This window comes from Taudactylus pleione, unplaced genomic scaffold, assembly GCF_031769625.1.
Source record: "Taudactylus pleione unplaced genomic scaffold, aTauple2 ptg000421l, whole genome shotgun sequence".
NCBI classification, from domain to species: domain Eukaryota; kingdom Metazoa; phylum Chordata; class Amphibia; order Anura; family Myobatrachidae; genus Taudactylus; species Taudactylus pleione.
This window is the reverse complement of record NW_028284823.1, coordinates 1,731,422-1,758,697: the sequence shown is the minus strand read 5'-3', so window position 1 is coordinate 1,758,697 and position 27,276 is coordinate 1,731,422. Positions and strand designations below refer to the sequence as shown.

At 44.4% G+C, this 27,276-nt stretch overlaps 1 pseudogene; it reads right to left on the bottom strand.

The window, feature by feature from the left end:
* LOC148506197 (uncharacterized) overlaps window positions 1-24,859 on the bottom strand; it is a 52,395-nt pseudogene extending 27,536 nt beyond the window's left edge.
* Window positions 24,860-27,276: the final 2,417 nt, after the last annotated feature.

Here is a 27,276-nt window from a genome sequence, read left to right as displayed (position 1 = left end):
TGGTTTGTCCTGTTTTGTTACATCACTTCATTTCACTGTTTATTATTTGACTATTTAAGGATGAAAAGCACAAATGTCACATCAATCATTATGATAAATATATACCTGTTAAATAGCTCCAGGTAATAACAAGGATTGCAGCATTCCTTGTTTTGTCAGTTATCTGTAACTGAAAGTTATTCCTCTAACATTGTTATTAATTATTATTAATAAAAGTTCCTATCTTACCTGCTTTCGTTTTTACTTGTTGACACCCACTAATATCCCAGACAGTCTGTTACTCACCAGCCCTGACCAGCAATGCTAACTAAATGGATGCTACTATATGTACTACTAGTTGCATAATCGTTTGTGTGTCTTTTGCAGCAAGTTTACTATTAAAGCTTTGTGTAAACATCCACAAATCTCATTTATAATAACATTTAATAGCCCTGGGATTTGTTATTTTGTACATCATTGCTTAGTTGTTGCATTGCCTTAGTGAAATCGTAGTACATAATACATTGTGACAGTGAACCTTGTCATGGTTCTCTTGGGAGTCACCTTTCTAATGAGGCATGCAATTGACTTATCCAACTGCTGATCAATTATTTGAATAGTTTGTCTATATTAGCTAAATCCAGGCAGAGTTTCAGAGATGTTTTTATTAGGTTTATACAGAACTGCTGTAGCTGAATGAGTAAATAATGAGGGGATCCCATGCGCTGTACAGTTAGAGCTCAAACCATTGGCAACGATACATAACCCCTTTAGCACTCGCCCAAAGGGGTTATGTCATCCTTTCAGTATTCAACAAACAGCGGTAACCTAAGATTACTGCTGTCTGTTACTGCATCTAAAGATGTTGAGAGCAATGAGGTCCCCATTGCAAGCAATGAGGAGCCGGCAGAAGCCTTCCATGCACTGCTGGGTCCCCGCCAGGTTAAACAGTCATGCACATGCGGAAACTAACCGTCGTGGTGCATGCACATGACAGTAACCTGTTGCTGGCAGCGATAGGCAGTGAAGCAGAGGACCCCACCAACGAGGGGGACGTCGCTGGACCTCACCAGAGAGGTATGTAATGATGAATACCAGTGGCGTATTCATTTGTATCACTTAGATACTAAACTAAATATGGAGCTGGTATTTAGATTTGTTGTTAATTGGGGTCCCTGAGAGCCCTAAAGGGGTTTCACTGAGAGTTCTTAGTTGAGCAGAGCAGTGGTTCTCCTGAGCGGATTGCCAGTCCCTGCAACAAAATAAAAAATTGCAATGGGACTGGGTCACTTGGTCCTACGGTAGGAGCAAATGACCCAGTCCCTCCTACGTCCCTGGCCCTGACACTGAAGGTGAGCCTTCATGATAAAATGGAAGAAGGAAGAACACAGTGTAATGAATAGTCTACAGTATCTCAGGGCTTTCCCCATAGCAGTGTACAGTACTGTATACTGTATGTATTGGGATGTAGTTAGGATACCGACGGGCGCTATCCCGACAGCCACATCCCGACATCGGACTAAAGATAGGCGTCAAAATCCCAACGCCTATGATTAGCCCCACTACTAAATGCCGACACCCGGCTTACCAAGCAAAGGTAAGCCACGTGTTTTAGCGTGTAGCTACAGGGGGGGGGATTAGGGTTAGCATTAGGGACCCCAGGGAGGACTTAGGGTTAGGCACCCCCCCCCCGGGATGGTTAGGGTAGGGAAATGGGGGTTCAGGGTTAGGCACCACTAGGAGTGTTAGGGTTAGGCACCCCCCCGGGAGTGTTAGGTTTGGGGTGCGGGTAGGGGGGTTAGGTTTAGGCACTAACGGGAGAGATTAGGGTTAGGCACTAAGGGGGGAGGTTAGGGTTAGGTACCACTAAGGGAGGGTAGGGGGGGAGAGGGGAGGGTTAGACTACTTACCTGATGCTGTCGAGATTCCGACCCGTCGGGCTGCCGCTGTTGGTATTTGATCCGGTGGCTAAACAGCCGCCTGCATTACATACAGATTCCTATGTATCTTTGTACAGTATAAATGATAAACAATTCAGTGCAATTATTTACAAACATATTAGAATAATAATAACATTGGATGGGAATGTTCTGCAAATGTTAACAATCATACAATCAATGCAACTGCACAAGGCTATCTACGGCTAGCTACATCCATACCAACCTCTCAGAATCTTCTAATGCAGGATTTCCCAAACTCAGAGCCTGATTCAGACCTGGTCGCTATGCTGCGCTCTCTCGCAGCAAAAAAGAGGCCGGGTATGCAAATATGCGATTGTACTGTCTGGCTGAAGGACGCCCTCTGTTTTACAGTGCGACGGCAGAGCGAACGCACGCTGTAGTATAAAGCCGCCCACCTCTCACTCTTAGCACATGTCATCTCCAGGAAGTGAGTGATTAATCGAGTACAACGAATAGCTTTATTGCTGCACGCAGCTCTTGTGGTAGACCTTACCCCACCGCAACAGTGCGATCAGTTCAGCCTGAAATACACCCAAGTCACGTATACAATGACGCTACTTTGCTAATTATGCACTCCCATTAAACTCAGTCTTGACACTCAGGTACACCTGTGTTCGCACCTCCACTCCCCCGTTTTTACTGGACTGCCTCTGTTATCCCCCACAAACGGCCTCTCCTGTCACTCACTCTGCTGGGCTGTCTTTGCCGGGCGAGCGAGTGCTTCCCGATCGCTATGAGTAGTTTGCGCACGCGCACTGCGATGCATACGCATGCGCAGATTAGAAAACATCGGCAGCAGCGAGTGGACGGCTGATAGCCACCGGGTCTGAATCAGGCCCTCAGTCTTCAAGGCACCTTTACAGTCCAGACTTTAAGGAAATCCATGCTTAAGCACAGATCATTAGATCAAACTGATTGAGGTACTAATTAAGTCACCTGTTCTTAAGTAGGTTATCCTTAAAACCTGTACTGTTAGGGAGCCTTGAGGACTAACATTGGGAAACTTTGCTTTAACGTTCTACATGGAATGTACAGAGAGTAGGGGACACGGGAGAGCAGGGGAGGACCGCCGAACCTCGAGTCCCGGGCCCGGAGGGAGAATGAGTGAGGGGGGCCCGGGTAGCAGCGCCGCTGCAACAGCAGCAAATGATGCAGGCAGGAAGATAGAAGCAGGGCAGCCGCAAGCCAGCCTGAGGTCGCGGAACGGAAGCCAATCAGGAGCGGCCCTAGCAGCCGCTCCTGATTGGCTGCCGGTCCGCGAGCTGTGATTGGCTCGCGGCCCGGCGCAATAAGCGGCAATGTTTGAAATGCCAAGAGGCTCTGCAAATGTCAGCATCATACTCTTATCACTTCTCTCCCTGCCATCCTGTCTGCCGCTGCAGCACCGCTGTCATCCGGGGCCCCATCTCTCTCCATACTTCAAAAGCAGCCAGCGTGGATTCTTCCTGACTGGCTGCACCAGCACAGCCAGCTGAACACACCACTAAGGAGGTATTCCCTGACCTTGACATGCCACCCTCCCTAGTTCAGCCAGCCTTTCCCTGCCCCATGTCTTACACTTCTACACTTACCCTTCCTTCTAGTTGTATGTGGATCCGACTCAGTGTATTTTTATGTGGGTCTGATGTGTGTGTGTGTATATATATATATATATATATATATATATATAAACATATATAGAGAGAGAGAGAGTTTGGTTTTATGTGTGTATGAATTTTACAGCATTTTTTACACTGGTTTACGCATCAATTGATGACCCCCACCTCTGCTCCATCCATCCCGGGGGGAAGGGGGGCCCTGCCTATTTTGCCAGTACCGGGCCCCACAATTTCTGATGGCGGCTCTGGGGGAGAGGCAGGGCTGGCTCAGCAGTACCCATATGCCCCGATGGTCACAGCTTAATAAGGCATTGGTTACAGATATTGACAAGCGCTGATACATTTAAATATATTCCTGTATGTAGCAAAATGTCCATGTAAGTTTTTGTCTCCCATCAAATCCTGCTTTTACTCCTTCTTGGATGGGATTTTGAAATGTAATGTACACAGCTGATCACCAATATGTCAGCCCAGCTAAAAGTCAGAAGTATATTTTAACGTTATTGACTTTTAATATGTTATGTTTATGCAAGGTGTTCTACATGTAAATATCACTGAAGGGAAATTATTCCACTGGAATAGGTCAACATTGAACTTGTATTCAAATTTCCATACCTGCAAACAATCCTGATTTATTCAGGACAGCCCCAACTCTGGAGTACCAACCCTACAGACAATGTTAGGAGGGGGATGTAGTAGAAGGTCGACAATGTCAACATTTATCAGGCAACATGTCGACATTCTGAGAATGTTGACAGGTGAAATGCTGACATTGTCAAAATGTTAACATTAGGATCAGGCTGCGGGTGGGAGGGTTAGGGTTAGGCACTACGAGGAGGTTAGGGTAAGCTGCGGGGGGGTTAGACACTAGGGGGAAGTTAGGGTTAGGCACTAGGGGGAGGTTAGGAATAGGCACTAGGGGGAGGTTAAGGTTAGCCTTTGGGTGGAGGGTTAGGCTACTGGTGTGAGAGTTAGGGTTAGGCCACCAGAGGGTGTGTGTCTGGGAGCTACTGAGGTGTTAGGCTGCGGGTGGGAAGGTTAAGGTTAGGCTGCTGGGGAGGAGGTTAGGGGTAGGCTGTGGGTGGGAGGGTTAAGGTTAGGCTGCTAGGGAGCAGGTTAGGGTTAGGCTGCCGGTGGGAAGGTTAAGGTTAGGCTGCTGGGGAGCAGGTTAGGGTTAGGCTGCTGTTAAGGTTAGGCTGCTGGGTAGGAGGTTAGGGTTAGGCTGTCGGTGGGAGGGTTAAGGTTAGGCTGCTGGGGAGCAGGTTAGGGTTAGGCTGCGCTTAAGGTTAGGCTGCTTGGGAGAAGGTTAGGGTTAGGCTGCCGGTGGGAGGGTTAAGGTTAGGCTGCTGGGGAGGAGGTTAGGGTTAGGCCGCGGGTGGGATGGTTAAGGTTAGGCTGCTGGGGAGCAGGTTAGGGATAGGCTGCAGGTTTTAAGGTTAGGCTAAAAGTACTCCTATCCCTGAACGGGAAATGTCTTCTAACGTATCCACAATGTCCAAATAAACTCTCGTGGGACTTGAAATAAAAGTGTCTTAAGAAAAATGTCTTATGCAAATCTGTGGGATGGATGTTCTTTATATGATGCTTTCCTTAATTCTGTAGGATGGGTGTTCGGTATTGCACGTAACCTCTTCTATCTCCTCTCCACCTCAAAATGTAATGCATATGCACAGTATCAGGAACAGGGTATACGCGATCATGCAGGTAGGTAAGTGATGGATGTACTTACCAAGCGTGACTGTAGTGCACACTCCAGTGCCCACAATCCAGCCACCGGAACCAACGAAGACGCGATCCCAAACCCGGAAGTGCGGTGGGCGCGAACAGCGGCAGCAAGCACAGACGATCCACAAAACCTTAGCCTATTCCAATGAAGCCTGCAGGACCCGGGGACTGTGTGTCTGAGCGGTCACATGTTGCGATGCCACCTTATGACGTCAGAGAAGACAAAAGCCCACCGCACTTCCGGGTTTGGGATCGCGTCGTCGATGGTTCCGGTGGCTGGAATGTGGGCACTGGAGTGTGCACTACAGTCACGCTTGGTAAGTACATCCATCACTTACCTACCTGCATGATCGCGTATACCCTGTTCCTGATACTGTGCATATGCATTACATTTTGAGGTGGAGAGGAGATAGAAGAGGTTACGTGCAATACCGAACACCCATCCTACAGAATTAAGGAAAGCATCATATAAAGAACATCCATCCCACAGATTTGCATAAGACATTTTTCTTAAGACACTTTTATTTCAAGTCCCACGAGAGTTTATTTGGACATTGTGGATACGTTAGAAGACATTTCCCGTTCAGGGATAGGAGTACTTTTAGAGACATTGCAATCAATTATAGAGTGCACTATTTAGAGATGATCACCACAAATTAGTTGCATTTAGAAACCCAGAGCGCACCACTAATATAATTATTAACTGTGCTTGTGTAGAGGTGGGATACCTCTTTTTAGTGGAGCTGCTAGGGTCTTTACAAACGAGAGATCGAGAGCGCTGTTAATCCCCCTTTTTTTTAAGGTTAGGCTGCTGGTGGGAGGGTTAAGGTTAGGCTGCTGGAGAAGAAGCAGCCGTCAGGAACAGATAAATCATTGCTGGGCCACCAGGGCTGATATGTCAACACTCTAACATGTCAACAATTCATCACTGTCTATATAATGATTGCTGATATGGTCAATGTTGACATTATCAACATGCTGATATTCTCATGCAGACATGATGAATGTAGACATTATGACCGTCGACACATTGTGCCCAACTTGTTAGGATGTATTTAATGCTCAAAGAGATGAGAGGGTTCGTGCCCTGGAGGGGGGGAGCTAGAGGTGGCTAAGCTCTGCAGAAGCACTGGGCATGTCACAGTGTAATGCGCCCATTTCCCCACTGTGACGCGACAAACGTGAGTTGGGTACATCTTCTCACATTGGATGACATGGATCAAACCTTCTAAAGAGGACAAGTGGAGAAGTTGCCCATAGCAACCAAATAGCTTCTAGCTATCATTCATCAAGTGCATTCTATAAAATGATAGGTACAGGCTGATTGGTTGCTTTGGGCAACACATCTACTTGTCCTCTTTAGAAGGTTTGATACATTTCCCCCCAGTGTCCCAATTCCAAAACTTGAACTGCTGGGAGGTATGATCTTGTGACCTGACAATGATCGACCAGTCCTACAAAAAGTTCTCACCAGAAATGATTCATCTGAAGATAAAATGTTGACAACTACTAATTGTAAGAGTCCCTTTCCCTGCCCTATTTTACAGTTACTCATGTGGCCTCAGGCTGAGCTGCAAAACAGGTCAGTTACCTCTCAGAAACCTAAAGGACAGGTTCCATAATAAGCGGTTAGCTGTAGCAAGGCGTGGGAAGATGTCATGTAAACCGAATCTGTCATTAAGATTATCCTATTGTCATCTGCACACATTGGGGTAAAATTACTAAAATGGGAGTTCTATTTAAGAAGTGATGTTGCCCATAGCAACCAATCAGATTCTACTCCTCATTTATCTAGCACCTTCTAGAGGATAATACCTAGAATCTGATTGGTTGCTATGGGCAACATCACTTCTTAATAGAACTCCCATCTTAGTAAATTTACCCCATTGTGTGATACAGGATTGTCTTCCATTTCTAGCCCCGCAATTAATTAGTCTCTGAAAACTTAATTCTTGTTGCCAACCATGATTCCAGTATTAGAAGACAGATTGGAACAGCGTTGTAGATGATGCTCAATCAGCAAGACATGAAAGGATGCGGAACTGAGCAAAATGACTGTGCTAAGACTAACATCGGACTGACATTGCAAATGGCCGCCGGGTAACTTCCAGGGCGAAGGGCAGGGGCCACAAAGGAATATCAATATGCCAGCCACATAACATAACTAATATCTACAAGAGTAACTACATTTTATTTGGGGAAATGTGGTTACACGTTTACCTCTAGTGTCTCTGCTATACGGTATTATGGTCAGATACAGGAAACATACAAATATGTAATAATAAGTTAATATGGCAGTATAAATAATTCAGTATATCTCTAAATAAAGGTTTGGAAGCCTTCCTAGATATACAGAGCAGGTAGCTAGACAGAAATAAAGTCTTATACTGTAGTAGCAGATGGTCTAATATAAGCCGAGCAGGGATGGAAATACAGGAGACAATGGACGGTTGTTGCCTCCAGGCACCAGCTCTGAAGGGCGCTGGCGCACACTGACCTCCTCTATTGCTGCAGGTTCTGCTTTATGCACCCCAGAGCAGAATTAAGCAAGGGCCAAGGGGGCATGCACCGCGGCCCTCCCACTCCCAGGGCTCTCACCCTGGGGTCCGATCTCTGGGGAGAGACACATCTCCACATCAATGTACATGAAGGGGCAAGACATAGGCTGGAGTGCATGGCCCCTCCCTCCTTTGTTGATCCTTCCCTCTTACACACGTGGGACCTCTTACCTTTGCTGTTGCAGTGAAAGAGCAGAAAAAAGCAAGAATGGAAGACCTTGATCAGCAACAGGTAGTGTTTGTATGCTGGGGTGTTGGTAATTAATTTGGGGAAGAGTGTTTGTCTGGGTGCTGCTTCTCGGTGTAGTGAATGCAGGGGGAGAGAGAGTATGTGCTTGGGTGCTGTTAAGGTGTTAGTAATGAATGCAGGGGGTTGGGAGAGTGTGTGTCTGGGTGCTTCTACAGTGTTAAAAGTGAATGCATGAGGGTAGGGTGTGTGTCTGGAAACTGCTGAGGTGTTAGCAGTGAATGCAGGGGGAGGAGTGAGTGGGTTCTGCTGGGGTATTGACATTGAATGCAGGGAGAGAGCATGTGTCTGATTCCTGCTAGAGTGTTAGTAGTGAATGCAGGGGGGAGGGTGTGTGGGTACTGCTGGGTTTTTGGCAGTGAATGCAGGGGGGAGTCTGTGTGTCTGGGTGATGCTAAGGTGTTCGTAGTGAATGCAGGTTGTGGGAAGAGTGTGCCTGGGTGCTGCTGTAGTGTTGGCAGTGAATGCAGGGGAGAGACTGTGGTCTTGGTGCTGTTGGGGTGTTGGCAGTAAATGCATGTGGTAGGGTGTGTTTGGGAGCTGCTGGGGTGTTGGTAGTAATGTAGGGGGGACTGAGTGGGTTCTGCTGGGGTGTTGGCAGTGAATGCTGTGGAGAGAGTGTGTGTCTGGGTCCTGCTAGTGTGTTAGTGAATGCAGGGGGTGTTTGGGTGCTGTTGGGGTGTTGGCAGTGAATGCAGGGGGAGAGTGTGTCTCGGTGTGTTTCTAAAGTGTTAGTAGTGAGTGTGGGTGGTGAGGAGAATGTGTCTGTGTGCTGCTGTAGTGTTGGTAGTGCAGGGGAGGAGAGTGAGTGCTTCTACATTGTTAGTAGTGGTTATAGGGGAAGGTGATGGGTGTGTATCTGGGTGCAGCTGGGGTATTGGCAGTGAATGCAATGGGAAGAGTGCAAGAGATGCGATGTAAATTGCAGGGATCTCTGCATACACACAATTCTGAATGGCCCGCCATTCCAACTACATGCCCCTAACATATCCACAGCAGACTTATCCTATTGGCGAACGCCAATTTGTAGCATATTTACTGCTCAGCCGAAAGTGAACATGCGACTGAGATCCATACGACCAAATTTTCATCTGAATGCAGTGTTAGTGAATGAGCCCCACTGAATATTATATTGTGGTTTTGCCACTAAAGCGCAATCTATTTCCAAAATTCCAAGACAGCCATCGTTTCTTTTACAACGCAGATGAGTTCTTAGACATTTTGAGTCAGCTATGTTCAAGATACAAAAAGTTAATCTACCCAATTTTGCTTTTCAAAAAGTACACAAGACGGTTTATTTTCACCAGTCACCTTTTTCTAATCTTTATAATTATTTTTGTCACAGCCATTTTTTTTTCAAAGATGCAGACATGTTTTGTAAAAAGGTAGTGGAACAAGGATGGTTCAGGGTTAAGATAAGGGGCATTATCCCCTATATACTGTCTGTGGACGTGGCTGTTTAGCCTGCAGAGTGTAATCAGGGCTGACTTCATAAGTGCAAGTTATAGAAGAGCTTTATTTATATATCCTGACTGTACCACATTTTTATGCTCTACAATAACAAAGGCAATTTAATCACCTCCATCCTTGCAATTTATGTGATATCTGCTTGTTACATGTCATTGGGTGACCTACTTTCTACAACACTGGACCTGTGGGAACAGTATTGCTTTGATGACGTGAGAATGTGCTGCAAGCACTTAATGTGCAGTTTGATTGTGGATATAACAGACTGGGTTAATCTGATGCATGCACCATTTACAATATTAAGGGGCCTATTTATTAAATAATATCTGTGGGATATCCCCCGAAAACACTTGTTTTCTGGGGGTACTCGCAAATACGAAGTGTTACCCAAATGAACCTACTGGCAGGGCTGGACTGGCCCTCTGGCACTCCTGGCAAATGCCAAAAGGGCCGATGGCTGGGAAACTGAAAAATGAGGGCATGCTGTGAGGCCAGGCCCCTGTGAGACGTAACCACGCCCCTTTTGTGGCGAGGCTATGCTCCTTTTGCAAGTGCAGGGGGACTGCCAGGGCTGATCTGGAACCCCAGTCCCTCCTGCCTACGGGGTATCTGCTGCAATCCCTCATATTAGTGCTGGGTCACGCTGCAGGATACTAGTATGCCTTTGTGGACAGCTGGGAGCAGCACCCTATATTCGTGAGCCTCCTGGCCATTTCTGGAGCCATTAGGAGGAGAGCGTTCCAGGAGGGTAGGCAAGTATGGTGTAGAGGTGTCTTAGCAATCTTTCATTTCTTATTGCCACGATAAGCGCCAATAACAAATTATAATTATCGGGTCTAGAATCTGATAATTAATAAATGTGCACTTAAGTGTTATTGTTTCACAGTGTTTGTCGATGTGAATAGTTATCTCATTTGAATCTAAGACTACACAGGAGGGAGGAAAAAAACCTACCTGAAGTAGCCCCTTTTGGAGAGATGTACTATTAAACCTTTGATAGAGATAAAGTTAATTTGTCCATAGCAACCAATCAGCTTCTAACTGTCAATTTATAAACTGTGCTACATAAATGACAACTTCTCCACTTTATCCCTCTCGAAGGTTTGATACATGTCTCTCTTTGACCATTGAAAGTGTGGGAAGGCATGAAACGGTGCTGTCTTGTGGCTAAAGTATTAGAAAAAAATACTTGTGTGGCTTTACCAAGATATTACTTTTGAACAAGGTACCACTCAGACATAGGGGTTCTCTTGTTTAACTCAGACTGAAATTCCATGTAAATCATATATTGGTTCCAAACTAAAGCTGGTTTCACTCTTTCTGTTTAAAATCCCCATGTGTTTGTGGAGCCAGAATAACCAGCAAATCAGCCCCAAATCTGGCTGTGAACGAATAGCTGGTGAACCTCCCCAAAAAATTACTGTGTGCCTTATCTGCCAACTGCATGAGCTGAGACAGGAACGGCCTAGGGGGTAAATTTAACAAGTGTTGGTTTTTCAGGGATTTCGAAACCCCAGCACATCACCGGGAAATTGAAGCACCAAACCACTGTATTTAATATTCATCAGTTTTGATGGGGTTTCTAAACCACTATTGATGTGCATCAGTTTTATGATAGATTTTTGGGGGGCTTTATAATGGGATTTAGACCAAACCGACATAAAGCCACCATAAAAGCATTGTAAAACCAACATATCTGGCCAATCAGAAGGAAAGGAATAGAATAGAACAGTACATCAGTTTAACGTTAATATTTTTTACAGTACACATATAGAAACCCCGTATCTACTAAGTGTCGGCTTTAGAAACCCGCCCAAATAAATGAAGCTGTTGTGACAGGTGAGATAGCTTTAAGAACATGCTGTTTGTGCTATCTAGTCATTCAGAAGGAGAATCACCAAAACCTTATAATGAAAGCAATTATTATATCAGTGAGCACAAACAGTATTAGTCTATTAAAAGGTCATATGGTTCCATGATAACCAGTTGCACTCAGAGTGAGCGTCATGTACATAATTGTATGTGACATGGCAATTTAGAAACCTTTGTATATACAAGCACTTTGCTAATCATCTACTTTTCATTTTATATTAGCTAATTGTTTTGCCGCCCTTTGCTAATGAGGAAAGAAGGGTGATGTGTACATTGCCTGTACGGGAGAAACACAGAGATTGCATGGGATAAACCTAGAGATAACCCAGGTTCTCTTTAATATGTCCTCTATCTTATAATTCTATTAGATTTATTTAATGTTATGATGCATTTAACATGGTCACTAAATTGAAAATACAAGTTGATACAATATGAAACGGCATCTACAGCATACTGTACCTCCCAACAGTCCCTATTTTTGTAGGACACTACTGTAAGCAAAATTAACATTTACTACTAGATTTAAGAGTCATGGCAATGAGGAATTTGGGGTGATTCTGGTATATCAGACCATAGCCTATTTTATAACAGTTTTTAGATGTCATTCACTACAGTGAGAGCATGTCTTATATTTTTAATCACTAACCTTTAGGCAATAAGCTTATTGAAATATTGAAAGCTTCTTGCTGAAGGCAGTGACCTGTCCACTCTTGTCACTGCATAACTTAGGGATGGCCATCGACAAGGGCCAGCAACAGAAATCTGGGGACACGTTACACTAATGTCTCTGACCCGACCCCCCCATAACCATCATGTCTGTGTATGGTATGGACAGGACTTGATTTAATAAGTTGATGATGGTGGCTAGTAATGGAAATTAAATACACTAAACATACACTCACCTCACACTGTCACTAATGATGCAGATACTGCTGCGCTTCTTCTATCTGGACTGTCACACGTCTGTGAGAGTCCAGTGTTTACTTCCACCTCCTCCTGCTCCTCATTGGTGGGAACCAGGGAGACAGAGACAGAGACAGAGAATCGCTGGCACCACAGGTAGTTGTTGGAAATGTGTGTGTACAGGTGTGGTATCTATACACCAGCGGATGCCTTATCACTAGAGGCAGTCCAGTCGCTTAAACAGTGGGATTGTTTATTTGAAGATATATGATGTACAGCCATACTCACTGTGATACATACTGGATGTAGATGGTGTGGAGCTTGAGCGTAGTGGAGTGAGATACAGCTCACTAGAGTGTATATTACAAGTGGATAGCGGTGCAAGGTGCTGGAACAGTGGTAATAGCAGATATAACACCGGGTCTAAGTGGGAGACGTCAGTCTCCCGCTGTTACACTTTTACACAGTGACAAGATGGCACTGCTTATGCACAGTACTAACCTCAGCAGCCATCTTGAAACAAGGAATGAAGCCTCCCTGGAGGTAAAAAATGGAGTTTGCACAGTAGCTCACTCCACTATCAACAGTTATGACACTGCCATGTCATTAATTATTTAGAGGCATGCGAAGAGCACTGGATGACATTTCCACACTTGGTATGGCAGGGGTTACCCTGGGGCGGTTGTTACTTTTGAGTTTATGTTTTTACTTATCATTGCGCTGCTAGCCGCCACAGTTCCTAATTTTAATTACCTTCTAACTATCAGTGCTTGATGACCCCTAAATGTTTTGGGCCCATCCATGACTTGGGGCTCCTCAGGAACCTCGGGCCCGAGACAGGTGTGCCCTTTGTACCCCCCCTGTCACCAGGCCTGCCATCGACCATCGATGGCCTGATGGTAATGGCAATTAGTTGTGCTATTGATTTAATTTGATAACCAATGATAGTGTACATCAGTGTCGAAGTACTGTTGGCTAATGGCAGCCAAGGCCTGTTTATGTGCCCTGTTGAATCATTAATGGCTCAACCATTGATGGTTTCTCACTGATGGTTTGAAACCATAGACCATCGGTGGGAGATACTAGGGTTATTGAACAACCCTAGAATAAAGGCAGAGGTGCACATGACATGATCAGTGACATGGGGGTAGAGTTACTAAGCCTTGGAGAGAGATAATGTACCAACCAATCAGCTCCTGTCATTTTTCAAGCACAGGGGCAGATGTACTAAGTTCTTAAAAGTGATAAATTGGAGCATGATAAACGACCAGCCACTCAGCTCCTAGCTGTCATGTTACTGGCTGTGTTTGAAAAATGACTGTTAGGAGCTGATTGGTTTGTCATTTATCACTCTCCAATTTATCGCCTTCTAGAGCTTAATACATCTGCCTGACAGACTGTAAAATGACAGTTAGGAGCTGATTGGTTAGTCGTTTATCACTCTCCAATTTATCGCCTTCTAGAGCTTAATACATCTGCCCAACAGACTGTAAAATGACAGTTAGGAGCGAATTGGTTGGTACTTTATCTCTCTCCAATTTATCTCTCTCCAAGGCTTAGCACATTTCCCCCATGGTGTTTGCGGAGAATGGAGCAAATGTAAATCCACGGACTGATGAGCGAATATTGCAAGCACAAAATGTGCACTGGGTTGGGGTCTTCAGAACCTCCTTAGAAAAGAAAGACTTTTACTCCCCAACTCCCAGAGCACCAAGTTCACTTAGGTGGAAAGTGTATCCACAAATTCCCTTGGCTACAAGGGTGTCATCAGAGGGCAAGGTCAAGCCCACCTTCGCCACAAATCCATGCAGTCCCTTCTCCAGGAGGCCAGCCTAGGGACAAAATATTTTATTCCTCTCCAAAAGAGAGAGCCTCAGAAAAGTTCAGAGACGTGGGAGCCAAAAACCACCACAACCTAAACAAAGCCAAAGAAGAAAGACTGGTAAAATGTGTTATGGGCTATGAGGAATGAAATAAGAAACTTAGGAGGCCAAAGGCAGAGAATTGTGTCTGCAAGCTTTACTGTTTTTATTTGAAGGAGCAGAACATCAATGGTGGACATCTATAGGAACATTATACTTAATCACAACTGCAATGCACACACATCAGCATGATCTCTCTTATATGACTATTCTCCCTCTATCAGGTTGTCTATCAGTTTAAGCATCTCCATTATCAGGTTTCTTGTCACCCACACACTTATCACTGAAAAAACTATTAGATTGAATACATAGATTGTGAGGTCTCTCTCTGGTTTAAGGAAGTGGATTGCCCTCTAACAGCAGACTAGTAATGTGAGGCTCCTGTCAAACTGATAGTAGTGTCAAACACACCTTTATAAGAAAATTAACTTCAAACATTCAAATAGTTTATTTTGGGGAGTAGAATTTGTACAGGCCATTAATATGCAAATAATGCAAATATTTCTATAACCGTAATTATATGCTGTCTTGCAATCAAAGACGAGAAGGTATTTTCAGCACAGAAATGCTCTAGATGCACCAGGCATAACGCTTGTATTTTGCATCTGTGCATTTATATGTCCTGTAACCATCAAGGTATACAGCCAGTGGTTTATCTATAATGGGTGCAGGATGGGGGGTGCACATGGGCCCCTGGGTCCAGGGAGGCCCATACCGCACACCCATTTAGTATACACACCTCTCCATAGTCCCACATCGGCATTGCACAAATCACTGGAGAAATGGCGTGACCACCATAATCAGTGAGATTTGCACATTTACAGTACAGAAATCACCGGGAACATGGCACAATTCTAGAGTAAATTGCAACTGTAATGCATCATGAAAGTGGCCGTTAGGGGTTGATGTATCAAGCAGTGAAAAAAGTGAATAAGTGAACCAGTGGAGAAGTTGCCCATAGCAACCAATCAGCAATGAGGTAACATTAATCAAATACATTCTATAAAATAATAGGTAGAAGCTGATTAGTTGCTATGAGTAATATCTCCACTGGTCCACTTCTCCACACTTTTCACTGCATGACACATCAACCCCTCCCAATCTCCTGTACATGTTACTTATATAGTTATGAGTATAGTATAGCAGCAGGAAGCAGTTTGCTAACAACTCTATTTACAGGAAATCAAAATTCATGGGGAGTAAATGCTGATGGTTGAAAATGTCTTCTTAAGTGTTATCTATCTTTGTTCACAGTAATGTGATAATAACAAGTATGTTTGTGTCTCTGATTCTCAGTTTTTCCCTGTTTACATCATTATTCTGACAGCGATAGGTGCTTCAAGCCCATGATTCACTATTGGAATTGGTGCTTAGCAAAAAATGATTAGCGTATTTTACATCAACAGGTGACCAGCAGCAGGTCCAATAATGGGGTGGTTAGGGTTGCTGGATTAGACTTCATAGAAAACGTTGGGCGAGGTGGGAGAGGAGACACCACAGCATGCCAGGCTTCGGGGTGGCACTAAAGGTACATCCTGTAATAACTTTATTTAGTTTTCAATGAATCAAATAAAGCTTATTTTAGCCAATTCATGGTCAATATTTTGATGCTGTATCAAAGTTATGCCTGACCAAATATAGGTGAGTTAACTTCCTTTTAAACATAACAATACTCATTCATGCCAGTTAGATAACACAAACAGGTTTATTGTATGTAGGACAGGTGTACAGGCAGTTTGCAAGCACAGCACTGACAATAGTAACTCGCAGTGTGCTCCACCCTGACTAGACTGGAACATGGTATTGATTTAAGAAACCTGCTTATATTATTTACTATGCTGTCTCAGTATTACATAAAGTCATAAAGGATGGTCCCTAAGTGGATTCTTGTTTCCTCATACAGTAATCTAGGCTGAATTAAACAGTATTTCCACCAAATTGACATTTTTACCACATTACTGTATAGCCCATCCCCAAAGTTGAAGTATCTGGGGTCCAACATTAATAAGGTCCAAAGAGCAGCTACAGCTCTCATGCACAACACCTGTCAGGATCTGAACAAAGTCCAGGTCAGCAAGGAGAGATCAGCCACACTCTTCTTGCCTTAGTTCTGCCAATCTGGTCTCTCTTTCGGCCAGATAGTGTGTCAAGTGCTGACCGCTCCCTACCTGTGAGAGTGTACAGGAGCTAGGAGAGCAGTGATGGGCACATTGGGGGACCTGCTGAGCCTCATGAACTCTGGACCTAGTTTAATAAACATGGATGACCTTGTGATAATGTTTTGTTTGTTTTGTTACCTACAAGACAGGAGTTAAAACAAAGATGAAGATTTGGCCATGCTAAAACTGTTGCAAGGCATGCTGGAATATGTACTTCAACACCAGCTGGAGAGCCCCTTATTGCCCATCCCTGTTCTAGTGTGTACACAGTTTAAGACATTGTCAGTCTTTGTAAAGGTCTATTTCGCAGTCCAACAAACCACAGGACCATAAGTGTTGTTTTTTCAGTAATTTTTTTGTTTTCATTTAATTTCGGAAATGCCTTCAAATAATTGTATATCTCTGTATGTAGTATTAGCTTTTTTTGTTTAACAGAAAGCATTGTGACTCTTTTTGCTATATTAAATTCTTATTAATAACATTATATCTTTGTGTACTTAACAAATGTGCATGCTAGTAAAGTTTTGTTATTATAGATGTTATATAACTGAAATTGAGGGGTTTGTTTAGTTACAAAAAAGTCTTGTTCATTTTAGTTGTGATTGCAGTGAGAAATAAGTCTGTGAGGATGGAAGAACTTCTGTAAAGTGTTATGGTGCCCACACACATAACGATCTGCCCACGATCAGCTGATGTGTACGATTTGTGTACGATTTCCCTTGAAACTCTCCCTGGCAGCTCAGCACACGATCTCCACACGATCTGCACACGATTTGGTTTCCAATCTTCAAACGATCTCTCCTGCAGTCAGACTTTTTACAGTGCATCGCGTCCTAGATTGTCAGATCTGCCCTACTGCACGGCAGATCTGAAGATGCGATATGCGACCAGCGGGGACGCGCATCACATCGTGATCGTGAGTGGGGACTCACGATTTCCTCACGATTTGGCCATATTTTACATGATCTGTTGTTCCAATGTGTCGGAATCGACCAGATCGTGTAAAACATCGCTATGTGTGTGGGCACCTTTAATGTTTAAAACAAATTTTGATGGTGTCAGTGGATAAAAGTTAACATGAGGTGGAATAATGTTGCTTTTTTTTTTTGTAAATAGACCAGATTGTTGTGGCACACGTCTTGCAGGCTCAGGTGAGTGCAGTATGTGACAGCATTTTCTTTAATTGATCTGTTCAGTCTTTACAGTGTTGAACTTACCTCTTCATGTAAGTGTTGCACCACCACACTAGGGGCCGAATTAAATTCAGTGCGATGTTGAATAACCACGGGAGTTATTCAATACAAGGCGCTGTTTGCCTTTTCGGGAATTGGTTAAGTCTGAGAATGCCGGTTCTCACGACTTAACCTGGGTGTTAAGGCGCGTTAATTGGCTTTCTCTGACTAAAGTGCCGGGCACGAGGCTGTTAGCACCACGTTAAGCCAGCAAACAGCTGCGTGCCCGGCACTTTTGTCGGATTTCTCCTCGTATCTCCAGGGGGGCGCGAGAAGAAATCCTTTAGCCGCCGAAACAGCGCGGTGTATTGAATAGCTTCGGGAGCTCCCTCCCGTGGCTATTCATCATCGCACTTAATTGAATTCGGCCAGTGTGGCATCTATGGCTGTTAGATACTGGATACAATTTAATGATGACTTCAAATTTGGAATGCTGATGAAAAATATCAGAAATGCACAATATTTTCTTTGTCTCTCTACAATAACACACATAAAATAGAGATGACCAACCAACCAAAGGCTTTCCAGCTGTTATGGAACTAAAGGTTCCAGCATGACATGCAGCTTAAATATGTAGTTCTACAGAATGCACAAACCTGGCCTAGAAAATAATTCAATTTAATGAACCTAATACGTTAATAATGCTGTCACTTTTAATGATCATATATTCAGCCTTCAGATTTTTAACAGCAAGGTGGCTGTACCAAGGCATGAGATAGTTTCCGGCAGGGAATGGGTGAAGGTGTTGGAATGTATGAAGAGGCAGGATAGAATTCCAGGAGTCCAGGTCTCATTGTATTGCATGCTTGTGATCAGTTTGGTCTTGTCCATAAACTATGCATGAAAACTTAATCCTACCTGGATTACACATAAAGCTCACACAAGTAAGCATGACGAAGCTTGCAAATAACCACTTATACACAGAACGTTGTTTGCATCTCCGAAAACACTGCTAAATATACTATTGGGAAGTGTATAGGTGTTTTTTGTACAATACTGTAACCATTTTCAGAGTGAGAAAAACACAATAAGAAATACTCTATAGGACAGGATGGAGGACATACAAATAGCAAAATTGGGATAAATTGAGTAACAATGTATACAAAGATGCTTTGGGTTGTGTGACAGGGACAGACTGCTTTCACATGAGGTGAATGTGGAGCAGCAGGTTTGTGCAGAAATGGAGCAATAAGACAACATTATAACAAGCTCCAGTCCAGGTTTTCCTGGACTCTGTTGTAAACCACAAGCAAAGCTAATTAGCAGCACCTGTTATCTCTCTTTAAAGCTGTGTCAGTGTAGGTCCACAGTGATCCTGACGGTGAATTAGTCACCCAGGTTATAGGCGTGGGGGTGACTAGTGTTAGGGATCCTGGACCTGTGAGTCCACTAAACAACTGTATTGCTGTTTGGAAAGTTTTGTGTATCAGCCTGTAACATCTTGCCTATGAACACTGTCTTGTATACCTGCCTGTGGTGAGGAAATAAACGTCTGTTGGATTTTACCCGGTCTATGTGATTATTGTTACAGTTGCTATCTGCAGTTGTTCCTGATCTAACTCCATTGTCTGGTCAGAGGGCATGTTATGGGAGTGTCGCAGGTAAAGCAATGCCAACAGATGCATTCACAGACACACAGCCGCAGGCATAGGAGGCCATGGTCAGATGGAGAAACTACTCCTGTCATAGGATGCACCAATCGCTATTACAGCGTGCAAGGACGCTAAAAGTGGGTGTCTCAGTCCTTGCACGTTCGGCCGAATAGATGTACTCAAGGGAAGGAGTTTGTAGCGGCATTTTCATAAAGTCGCAGATGGATGCCAGCCAACAGACGCTGCAGCGTGCGCTTTTGCGTGCAACTCAGGATCAGCCCCTAAGCATCATAGGGGTTTATGTATAAAGCAGCGAAAAGCGAGGGTAAGTGGACCAGTGGAGAAGTTGCCCATAGCAGCCAATCAGATTTGAAGTAACATTTATGAAGTACAGTCTATAAAATAATAGGTAGGAGTTGCTATGTGCAACTTCTCCACACTTTTCACTGCTTGATACACTCCATAGTCAGTTACAAGTCCTATTGTGCTGTAGAGGCCGCATACACACGTCTGTGGTGAGCTGTAGTCAGATGCCCGAGGAGTCTGTTCTTGTGGTCATTATCACTCTGTTAAGGTTGAAAAAAGAGAAAAGTTCATGTTCAACCTATTACATGGACCATCCAGTGTGGATTCAGAGAAAAATAAATATAAACTCCCCTCCTTTCTATGGCCTTAATGGCACATGAGCTCAATTGCTGACCAAGTCACTATCTGTGTGCAGTTTGTATGTTCTCCACATGCTTGCATGGGCTTTCTCTGCGTGCTTCAGTTTCTTCCCTCACTCCAAAAACATACTGGCAGGTTAATTGGCTTCAGACAAAAAAATGAATCCCTTTGTGTACGTGTGACCATGTTGTAGAGAATATAGATTGTAAGCTCCATTGGGGCAGGGACTGATGTGAATGACTGAAAAGTGCTGCGTAATATGTGTACACTATATATATAATTTTCAATAATAAGGGGGCTGATTCAGAGATTTAATTTGGATCGATGTTCACGCAAATCTCAGATTATTTTAAACATGCGCAGGAGCCACACCGCACATGTGAAGATCTAGTCCTGCGACATCGGTCACAGTGCCCCGAAAGCCGCAGCATGATTGACATGCTGCTGACATTTGGGGGTGGTGACCGGGAGTATTCCAGAAAATGGGGGGTGTGTGCTGGCCCCATTTTCTGGGCGTGCCGGAGCCAGTTCCTGTGTCCTCGGACTCAGGGCCTGATTCAGAGCCGCTCGTAAGCGGCCGCTCGTTCGCTCCGAGCGATGTTCGCACATCTGCGCATGTGTATGGGTCATAATGCGCATGTGCCAACCAGTCAGTGCGATCGGAAATCGAGCGCTCACCAAATAGCGAGTGCCTGCTAATTTGAGTGACAGGATGAGGCGTTTGTGGGTGGTAACAGGGGAAGGTGCTTGAAAACGAGGAGTGGAGATCCGAACGCAGGTGTGCCAAACGGTCAAAACGGGTGTTTTAAGGGTGTGCATAATTAACAAAGCAGCGTCATCGACCACGTCACTTGGTTGTTTCTTAGCCTGAACTGTTTGCATGATTGCGGTAGGAAAATCCTACCACAAGCACTGCGAGCAGTTCAGACGCCTTTCGATGTACTCGATTAATCTAATAAATAGCGGAGATGACGTAGGATGCGAGCGGCCAGGGGGCGTCTTTACAAAATAGCGAGCGCATGTTTCGTTCGCTCGCTCAGACATAGAGGCGTCAACAGACCGCAAAGTGCGAGCGCTCAATTTAAATAGCCGCCCCTTTTTCTGAACGAGCAAGCGCAAATAGCGTCCAGCTCTGAATCAGGTCCTCAGTTTCACTAGCATACTGTCCACCACTGAATCAGCCCCTAAGTGCGCAATATAATCTCGCCATCTTCTCTGATCTCTAAATTGAAGGTCAATTTTGCCTTTAGGTGGCAGTCAGCATCATTAGAGAATTGAGGGTTTAATACCCACCACATATAGGGTTAATTACCCCAAAGTTGATCCCTTTGGAGGAATTGAATACATGAACTATCTTGTGGGTAAGTAGTTTTTTTTTTTTTTATTTGATAAAGATGACCTGGCTTCTGAAGGCACTTTATTAGATCACATGTCTACCAGTTCAAGCGTCCTAGAAGGCCCTCAAGGTCCTTCAGTGAAAGGTTTCACAATTTGTGTGGCAGAGAGACGCTCTGCAGATCGCCAGATCATTTGTGCTCCACAGGTGAGGCTGCTTGGAGCTTCCAAATCTACCTACTATTACCATGCCACCTTTTTAACTCAACAACAGAATTTTGTAGTTTAAAGTCTTCAACAACTATAACCACTTTGCCAGGGCTAACTTTACTTCTCATCTACTGGTTCTGAGGTAGACTGGAAATGTATTGGTATTTCCGAAATTAGTAAAAAGAGCTATAATCTTTATTTACCTTCTTGCTATAGCCCTAAAGCCTTGCTGATAGGTTTTAACAGTTCAGTATTTTTCAACAAGAAATATTTCTTTAGCCAGACAGTGCGAACATGACTACACCAAATGGTTTTGGTGGTGGTATATATTTATTTTTAGTTTCCCTTTTGTTTCTCTGGACTTTCTCTATCTTTCCATTAGATTTACTTTAGCGGGATGCACTCTGTGTTCAGTACAGCTCTGTCCAATCGTCCTTGTCACTCTGTCTATTCTCCTAATACTGCAGACTGTTACTTCACGTTATCACTCACTGTAACTCTCTCTTTTTTATTTAAGTCTCTCTTTCCTTCTCATTTACTTCAGACTCTTGTTTCCCTATTCTAACACTGCAACTCTGTTTATACCTGTGCATTATTCTCAATGCACAACACATTTGATCTTAAAAGGCTTAGGGGTCCATTTATTAATGATCGCACTTTGCAATGCGATCAGGGCATGCAGTACCGCCCCTGATCGCATTGCAAAATGCAATCCTATCTGCCGGATGTACTATCCGGGACATGCAGGGAGATGGGCGATGTCTCCGGAGGGAAGTCGGGGCTGCTGCGCTTGCGCAGTCCGGCGGCCTGCACATGAGCGGCTGTCATTGCCGGTGGAGGGTTCCGTGAGATCCCTCCGCTAGCTAAATATGCGGCAAGTTGCCCTAGACTACAGCGGCTAACACTATCTTCAGATGGCATTGGCTGCTGGTTCCAAGATATTGATACATTTGGCAGCATCGCATCCCCCATAGAAACCTATGGGGGAGGCGGCTGCCAGCGGCAATGGAGGGATCACAGCAGGTATCGGAGATACCTGCTCCGGTCCCTCCTTCATACATCCGAGGGATACTTAGTATTTGAGGTAAACCCCCGAAAACAGGTGTTACCTCAAATTCACTTTGATAAATGGGCCCCTAGTCCTTTGTCCTGTCCTCTCCTGAACTCTGGACCTGAATCAGAGCCGCTCGCAAAGAGCGAGCGCTCGCTCTGAATCAGGGCGGCCGCTTTTTTTAAAAGTCCGGCCTCCTGGACGCTCACTAAGCTGTGGGTGGCAACCCACAGCTTTTGCGATCGGCCAGGTGATGGTCGCAACCATCGGGCTTGCGACGAGACCCTTGTGATAGAGCTGCCCTCAAACGGCAGGCGTTTCTTCGGGAACGCCTCCGTTTGGCCAGCCACCCCCCCTCCCCGCCTACAAAACGGGGCGAGCTGTCAATCAACATCAACAGCCGCCCCATTTGTAGCGAGCTCCGCACGCAGCGTGTGCACACTACTTGGCCATCGACCTGCTTGCGAGCGCATAGCACTTGCGAGTGAGTCTGAATCAGGCCCCCTGTCCTTCTCTCCTTTCATGTCTTCACTTTACCTACAACTTCCTCCTGTCTGGCCTCCCTCTCAATTATCTCTCCCTCCTTCAATCCATCCTTAATGCTACGGGTGTGACCAGTTTTCCTCTTCTGCCTCCTCGCTCTGCTAGTCTTTTTATTGGCCCATTATCCTGGCAGAGTCCAATTATCCTAGCCTTATCTCACTCCCCCCAATCCTCTCCTCCCTACCAACGTCTAGTACCTCAACTTCCCATTGATTATTATAACCCACTCCCTCCAGCAAGACTTCTTCTGTGTCACTCTTAGTCTATGGAATACATTCCCATGACCAATCAGTCTTCAAACACTTCTTAATAGCAAACCTTTTAACTAAAGGTTACCAGCCTCCCACCTTACTCCACTGTTGATGGTCAAGTCTGCTTCTGCGGCATTCTTACTCCGTGTTGCCCCCAATCTTATCTCCACCTAGCCCTTGTCCATCAGATTGTTAAGATCTGAAAACAAGGGACATCTCATCTAATTTCTTGTGTTCTCCAACCTCAGCTACCGCGTCCTTATACCATGTCTCTCGCATGTTCTATTTACACTTGTCTGCTATGTACCTTACATATTATGGGGCTGATACAGAGTTGCACGTAAATCCATTTTGATGACAGATCTTGCAAGCTAGTACAGTTAATTCAGAGTTGTATGCATTTCAGTTGCATTTGAATTGGCGTAACTGGGTGGCAATGGTGCCTTTACACGTAGTCTAAGGGGTAAATTTACTAAGATTCGAGTTTGGTCGAGATTGCAATCTCGGGTGAGTTTAGGTATGTTTTTCATCTCGCAAATTTACTAAAGGCAAACTTGAATGAGTTTGGGAGAGTGTTCTCTCTTCTCACTCGTAAAACTGTGGTGAGATCGCAAACTCAAATCAACTCACCATCGGGCAAGCTCGGAAATACTTTTCATGAAAAAGATGCAGCTTGCAAATTTACTAAATTTCGAAATTACTATGTCGGGTGAGATTAGAGCAAACTCGCAGAGAAATTTAAGTTTCAAACACTCAACCTCCTGAGCTGCAAATTTGCCAGAAACATACACAGATCAGTGTGATTTGTGTATGTTTCTGCATGTGTACTTAATGTAAGGTGTTTATATAAAAAAAAATAATTACGTAGTGTCCCCCCCCCAAAAGACATAACCAGCCCCTGACTGGTCAGACAGTCCTGGTTCCAAAAATTATGGGGAACAAAATGAGTAGGGTTCCTCCGTAATTTAGGAACCAGCACCTGGCTGCAAGGCCAGTGCTGGTTTTAAGTATAGGGGGAAAAAAATTGAGTAGTGTTCCCCCTATATTTAAAACCAGCACCGGACCCAAACCGACCGGGGTGTAATGCCACAGCCAGGAGACCCTATTACCAGGTCTCCATGGCCAAAGCATTCGTACCCCAAGCCAGTCAGGCCAAGCCGAGGATCTCAAGGGAGATGGGGACCCCCCAAAAAATGGGTCACCCTCTCCCAAAACCCCAGGCTTAGTCTGAAGCCTGGGGCTCTTCCCCGCACCCCTGGGCCGTGGGTACGGGGGTAGTAATGTGTAAAATAGTTGAAAACTATTGTATTTTACAGTGGAACTACAGGTGCCAGCATGCCTGACCTTTGGCAGTTGTGAAACTACAAGTGCCAACAAGCAGCCGGCACCCGTAACCCCACTGTAAAATAAATCGTTAAAAAAACACAGTACACACACACCGTATACAGTAAAACTTTATTACATACAACTATGTCACTCACACATACTTACCTGTGCCAGCTTGTCTGTCCCCCTTGTCCCATGTAGATTTCACGTATGTACCTGGAAAAAAGATCTCCATCCTGGCACCGCTCTCCGCAGCATCCATGTTCTTGGCAAAATAAGAAAACGAGTTACACAATCCATGCGAACAGGTGCAAGTATATGTTGTGACATAATACTTGCACCTCTCGAAATGACAGATGTCATCTGTTATTTCCCACGAGCCGCTAGCAGGTCAGCGGCCGCTTTACATGTAGCGGCCGCTCATTGGCTGGCTAGCGGCCCATGGGAACTAACAGATGATCACAGTCATCTGTCATTTCGTGAGGTGCAAGTATTATGTCACAACATATACTTGCACCTGTCCGCATGGATCGCGTAATTCATTTTCTTATTTTGTCAAGTACTGGGATGCTACGGAGAGCGGCGCCAGGATGGAGGTAATATTGGGATTAAGGTACATCCATGTAATCTACATGGGACAAGGGGACAGATGAAGCGGGCACAGGTAAGTACAGTCAGGTGCATAAATATTGGGACATTGACAGAATTTTCATATTTTGGCCTCTATTCACCGTTCACCTGATTTGGATGTAATTACCCTCAAATTTAATCTGAAAGTCTGCAGTTAAAGCACATCTTGTTTGTTTCATTTCAAAGCCATTGTGGTGGTGAATAGAGGCCAAAATATGAAAATTCTGTCAATGTCCCACTATTTATGCACCTGACTGTATGTGAGAGTGGGTTAGGTGTATGTAATAAAGTTTTACTGTATACGGTGTGTGTGTACTGTGGCTTGTTAACTATTTGTTTTACAGTGGGGGTACGGGTGCCGGCTGCCTGCTGGCACTTGTAGTTCCACAAGTGCCAAAGGGCAGGCATGCTGGCACCTGTAGTTCCACTGTAAAATACAATAGTTTTCTACTATTTTACACATTATTACCCCCATACCCGTAGTCTAGGGGTGCAGGGAAGAGCCTTGGGCTTCAGACCAAGCCTGGGGTTTTGGGAGAGGGGGGACTCCTTCTTTGGGGGGTCCCCACCTCCCTTGAGATCCCTCGCTTGGCCTGTCCGGCTTGGGGTGCGAATGCTTTGCCCATGGAGACCCGGGAATAGCATCTCCTGGCTGTGGAATTACACCCCGGTCGTTTTGGGTCCGGTGCTGGTTTTAAATGTAGGGGGGAACCCTACGCAATGTTTTCCCCTATATTTAAAACCAGCACTGGCCCTGCAGCCAGGTGCTGGTTCCTAAATTACGGGGTAACCATACTCATTTTGTTCCCTGTAATTTTAGGAACCAGGACTGGCTAACCAGTCCAGGGCTGGTTATGTTTTTGGGGGGGACCCTACATAATTTTTTAAAAACATTTAACCCTTCTTTAACAGGTTGACCACACAAGCAGCCTTCATACATGTCACTGATATGTGCAGGCTGCTTGCTTGGGAGAGTTTTGCATAGAGAAGACACTGCAATCTCGGGTGAGTAATAAACACCTAAACTTGCTACTCAGGGGAGAAATCTTGATATGCTTCACCAACTCACTTTCAGCTAAACTAACTTCTTAGTAAATTTGCGAGTTGAAAAACGGGAAAATCACCCGAGTTTCTGCGATGCTAATCGAGTTTAAAAAAAACAAACTCGATTAGACTCGAATCTTAGTAAATTTACCCCTAAGTGTTCTGAGGGCATGTAGATACAACTGTGTGCTATGCTGAGCATGTGCAGAGATATCTGTGATTTCAGATGGATCTCTTGCATCTAGTGATGAAGCCAACTTCCACTACCAGGATTTGTGGCTGCATAGATGCATGCAAAGTTGCATCTATTTCTTTGTAGTTAGTGCGGATACAATTGTGTCTTACTCACATACAAGTCTAAATTGACCTCTATGTGGTATGTATACTAATACACTTAGAGCTTGCACCGAGCATCTTTTCCGCCCGAAAATGTGTCTTAGGCACAAAGACTGCATTGATTAATTTGTTATACAACACTTTATATCTGTAGCCACAAATACACCAATCAAGTTTAGAACCTGAATTCCCAGAAATCACAAGAGCAAAGAAGTGACTGATTGGAGAAAGCCTGGGGCGGAAACATGCAAATGAGCTTGTGTCTTTCTTCCGTCTCTTCCCACTTAGCCCAGATTCCCTAAGGTACAAATTTGCTTTTCTAAACCTAGCCTTTAATGCTGTAATTAATCAATGAAGGCTTACAGGTACATACAACAGAATTCTTTGGTTATATGAATGCTAATTTCATTCTGAAACTGATAGGTCTGGCCCAGTCCACACAGTCCTAATAAGCATTTCTGCTTTCCAATATTTATAGATAACTTTATTTAAAGCCAAATTAAATATTATTTGGAAATAAAATGATGAAAAATGTAAATACTTTTGGTAACAATGTAAGATCAGCCTGCACAGTGTGTTATTGATCAGGTGTATAGAATGTAGCACCACCACGAGAATATGAATGTTGTACTTGCTAATTCATTGTGCTGTCCTTATCATCAAAGAATG